At 39.6% G+C, this 5,475-nt stretch overlaps 1 pseudogene; it reads left to right on the top strand.

The window, feature by feature from the left end:
* Positions 1–2,967: 2,967 nt before the first annotated feature.
* LOC134370623 (Krueppel-like factor 5) lies at positions 2,968–4,251 on the top strand (annotated as a pseudogene).
* Positions 4,252–5,475: the final 1,224 nt, after the last annotated feature.

Genomic DNA, 5,475 nt, shown 5'->3' with positions numbered 1-5,475 from the left:
GCTCCAGTTTCTTTCTTTGTAGAATAAGGAACTAGGACTATAGATAATCTCTAAAGTGCATGGCTTGAACTTAAATGCCTAAAGTAGTACACACGGATGAATGTCCCAAGTTCTATAGCGATGGCATTTCAGGTTGTGGTTTTTTAAGAACAAATACTTATTCTTTATTTCTACAAATAATACGTGTTCTCCCATCTTTCTTGAATAGTAAAGCACTCTCGGTCAATCTTTAATTTTCTCATTTTGACAAAGAAACATATATAAGAAAAGTATAATAGGTATTTTCTTTTTAATTCCACTACAAAAATAATGATAGTAATAATAGCACATGCAGATGATAAGTGTCACTGCCACTCAACCTCAGTGCTGGCAAGACCAAACTGGAGACAGGCAAACTGGAGAGCTCCTGCCTACCCCATCCAAAAGAGGCAGCTGCTCCTTACTTCCAGCAAAGTGTTTCCAGTTCTGTTTTGTTTTGTTTTGTTTTGTTTTTGCAAAAGAGGCTAGAAATCTGTATTTTTGTATGGAATATTGCTCTTTTTAAATATTTGAAGAGACTGCTCAAATATTTCAAAATACTATATAAACCAAAAATAAAGCCTATAAATATGTGGCCCACAGACTGTAAGTCTATAATTTCTTTTCTAAAATTTCTCCAACTCTGACATGTAGTGAATTTCTTTACTCAGGGCAGAGGTAGAGTACACAATTATTCTGCTGTTGCTGGTTCTAAAATTCTCATTCTCACATAGCACTGGAGTGTACAAATGAGTCTATCTGATTCTTCCCTGAAGAAATGTACTGTTTGCAAAGCACCATGCCAAGTACAGCGGAGGCATTTGAAGAGGATTCATGTAGGTTACATCCTTCACAGCAGATACCTTTGAGCTTTACTGTACAAATAGAATGCACTTAGCTTTCTGATTTTTAATGATAATCATATACTCAGGTGGTTTACAGCAAACAAATCACTTTTACATTCCATGTCTCACAGGATGTTCATATCAACTGAAACATATAGAAGTTGACATTAGTATTCCCATTGCATAGATAAACAAATAGTTCAGCAATGGTAGGGGCTTACCTAAGGTTTACAGAACTAGTAAGTAGGAGAGTAAAGACTCAAAATCATATCTTCTGACTCACAATTCTTTGATTTGTTCTTTTTCTAATATACCATAATGATTCACCCTAATCTACTCAATTAATGCCCTTATGAGACAGCCAGGCAGAGTCAGGGCTACAGTCAGTTTACTCTCACATAGAGAGAAAAGTAAATATGTCATACAGGACTTTAAGTCATAACTATTTAGTTCTAATGCTCAAACCAACAAATATACTGGACATTTCTATTGTAGTTACACATCTAAGGTGTATGGTGCCTTTTTGAACATTCTTGTGCCATCACTAGGTCTTTACTCCAGAATTACTACAATTTTTTTTTAAGAAATCATCTCTCTTATGTGTTTGGTGCAGTAACAAGGTCCTAGACCATGACAATCATTCAAGATATGATTATTACTGATAAAAACTGTTATCAATTTCTGCTTTCACCCAAGATGGGACTGAATTTACTGTTCCACCTGAACTAAAGCATTAGACAAAATACAGCAAAAGAGCAATTTCCAAGACATTGAACATTAGGCAATAAGGAATAATGATCCTTGAAGAGCTTCCAATAAATGTCAGAGGCAACCCAGGAAAAGCCCAGTGGGCTTCCTGATTGAGGATATTGGCTGGGAGTCTCAGCTCTGCGTGATGAAACTACCAAAGGGCAGGTAAACATCTGAGAGGATTAAAAGGAATAATACTCACTCACAGGGGGCTGGGAATAGAGCCTTTTCCCACCAAACTGTAAAACCTCATAATTTATGGGACATTGAGTAGATAATTCAGAAGGATCTTGCCTCAGTAGTGGAAAATAATAAGCCCTAGAGTAAAAGTTGCTTTGGTCTCAACTAGAAAATCTTAAAAGCAAGACCAGAATGATTCAAACTGTTTCCAAATTAACCTAACTGTTAACTTGAAAAAAGCTCAAGAATATCTATAGGAAAACAAAAATATTCAGCACCTAACAAAGTAAAACTCACAATATCTATCATTTAATCAAAAATTACCAGGAATGGGACAAGGAGTATCAGTGGGAGAGTGTGGGAGAACAAGAGACTGGTGAGGTGACCTTGGAGAATGAAAACCCAGGAGGGTTACATGGGGAAGAGACAGAGGAACACTGCATCAGCCGCCATGTGTCCAACACTGGGATTGGCACAGGGAGAATTTCCCTGGCAGTGAAAAGGCAGGAGGAAAGAGGAAATAGACCCTGGAAAAGCCTCTGCCCACAGAAAAGGGGAAAGAGAAACCTCACCTGGGGGCATCCATTCAAGCTGAGTACCTTCAGCACACCCCAGTGCACCTATCTGGGGCACAGGTCACTAGCCAGGATGCCAGCAAGTCTGTCCAGGACCAACAGTCAATATAAAACATATCAAACAGAAGGAGTCTCTCTCCTCCTCAAAAGTCACTCTAGAGCAATAGAAGAAGCAACTGCTCCACCAGATGACCAGACATCAATGTAGGGATACTAGAAATAAGAAAAAATGAGAAAGAAAATATGATATCACCAAAGGAATACAATAATTCTCAAGTACCAGGGCCCAAACAGCAGGAAACTTTTGAAATGACTGAAAAGGAATTCTGAACAACAATCTTAAGGAAACTTGGTGGGGCAGGTACACACACTCACACCTCACTCATGGAGGTCAGTGGTGGCAGGAGCAGGCTTTGGCAAGTGAAAGAGCTGGACGGGTGAAGCAAAAGAATGTGGCTGCCCAGAGGACGTAGCTGAGAAGAAGAGTTTTGCTTTTTGTGTGCACCTTTAAAAACCTGTGCCTGCTATTGGCTGAGGGGTCCACCGGGAGCCTTCTCTCCTCCTGTTGCCCAATACTGAGCTTGCCAGCCTGAGCCAGCATGGGAAAGGTGGGAAGTGCACTTGATCAACACCCTGCACCCACAGCCACCCCCCGAGTGTCCATTGCTCAGTGGGTGCTGACCATGAGCACTTGCCTGGGACTCGTGCCCAAGCCACGGGCCCCACAGAACAAGTCCATGTTCCTGCAGCTCAAGCTGGTGTTGTGCACCATGAATCCAGCCTGCAACGTAATGCTCTTCCCGGTGAGGAGCTGAAGCACCCACACCACCATCCACAGGCACAGCCCATACCCCTGCCCACCTCCAACCCCAGCTGCCCCCTGAGGAGCTGGTCCAGACAAGATATAAAATGGAGAAGTATCTGACACCCAAACTTCCTCCAGTTCCTATAATTCCAGATCATAAAAAGTATAAACAAGACAGTGCCTCAGTCACAGACCAGTTCTTCACTGATAGTGAAGGGTTTTCTTACAGTATCAACATGAATGTTTTCCTCCCTGACATCACTCATCTGAGAACTGGCCTCTACAAAATTGCAGAGACTGTGCATAATACTCATCAAGACAGAACCTGTTACCATTTTCAGCCACCAGAGTGAGAAGACTACCCCTCCTCCAGCCCTGACCCAGGGTCTCCCTGAGCTCACTAGTATATTAAGCTACCATCAGACCACAGCTCTGGAGGTGAACAATATTTTCATCAAACAAGAACTTCCTACACCAGATCTTCATCTTTCTGTTCCTCCCCAGCAGGGCCACCTGTACCAGCTACTGAATATACTGAATCTAGATATGCCCAGTTCTACAAACCAGACAGCAGTAATGGACACTCTCAATGTTTCTACATCTGCTGCTATGTTCCTACATCTGCCTTAACACACATCTCTGTTGTCAGTAGACTGCAATGAAACAATTTCAGGGCATGCCCTCTTGCACATACACAATGCCAAGTCAGTTTCTTCCACAATAGGACACTTACTTTTCTCCATCGCCACCAAGTTCTGAGCCTGGAAGTCCCAACAGACAAGGAGAGATGCTTCAGAGTTTAACCCTAGATTAAACCCCAGTTTAATCTGATGCTGCTACAATTTCTCCTAAACTGACAATTCACAATACAAATTTACCTGCCACCCCGCCAGTTAATGCACAAAACATCGAACCTGTCAGATGCAATTAAAGGAGTAACCCCAGTTTAGAAAAATGATGCATCTAGTACTGTAATTGTCCTGGTTGCACAAAAGTTTATACAAAGTCTTTTCATTTAAAAGCTCATCTGAGAACTCATACTGGTGAAAACCATACAGACTTTAAGCCAAAACTATAAAAAGAGACAAGATAATGTATAATGATGAATGGATCTATCCAGCAAGAGTACAGAACAATCAGAAATATATAGAGATTCAACATCGGAACACCCAGATATCTAAAACAAACACTATTAGACCTACAGAGAGAGACCCCAATACAATAGTAGTCGGTAACAACACCACTATCTCCACACTGGACAGATCATCCATGGAACAAATCAACAGAGAAATACAGGATTTAAACTACACTTTGGATCAAATGGACCCGGAAGACATCTACAGAACATTTCATCCATCAACTACAGAATATACATTCTTCTCATAAGCACATGAAACATTCTCCTGGATAGACCACATGTTAAGCCACAAATCAAGTCTCAAGAAATTTTGAAAAATTGAATCATTTCAAGTATATTTTTATATCACAATGATTAAAACTAGAAATCAATAACAAGTGAAGTTTTGGAAACTACACAAATACATGGAAATTAAGCAAAATACTCCTGAATGACCAACCTATGGGTCAAAGAAGAAATTAAACAGGAAATGAAATGAAAAATGTCTTTAAACTAATGAAAATAAAGAAACATAATACCAAAACCTATGAACAGCCTCTTCAATAAATGGTACTGGGGAAAGTGGATATCCACATGTAGAAGAATGAAATTAAACCCATACCTCTCATTATATACCAAAATCAACTCAAAATGGATTAAAGACTTAAGTATAGACCTGAAACTATAAAACTGTAAAGGTAAACATAGGGGAAACACTTCAGGATGTAGAACTGGACAAAGACTTTATGAATAAGACCCCAAAAGCACAGGCAACAAAAGAAAAAATAAACAAATGACATTATATCAAACTAAAAAGCCTTTGCACGGCAATGGAGACAATTTACAGATTGAAAAGACAACCTACAGAATGGGAGAAAATATTTGTAAACTATGCATCCAATGAGGGCCTAATATCCAGAAAATACGAGAAAGTCAAACAACTTAGTTTTTTTTAAAAAAAGGATCTGATTTAAAAATAAGCAAAGGAGCTGAATAGACATTTCTCAAAGGAAAATATACAAATGGCCAAAAGACATATGAAAAATGCTCAACATCATTAATCATCAGGGAAATGCAAATCAAAACCACATAGAGATATCACCTCAGCCCAGTTAGACTGGCCATTATCAGAAAGACAGAGAATGACAAATGCTGAGGAGGATGCAGAGAAAGGGGAACTCTTCT

The sequence above is a fragment of the Cynocephalus volans genome, chromosome 2 (genome assembly GCF_027409185.1).
Source record: "Cynocephalus volans isolate mCynVol1 chromosome 2, mCynVol1.pri, whole genome shotgun sequence".
NCBI classification, from domain to species: domain Eukaryota; kingdom Metazoa; phylum Chordata; class Mammalia; order Dermoptera; family Cynocephalidae; genus Cynocephalus; species Cynocephalus volans.
Note: the sequence above shows the minus strand (reverse complement) of the source record. Positions and strands in the feature narration are given on the sequence as shown.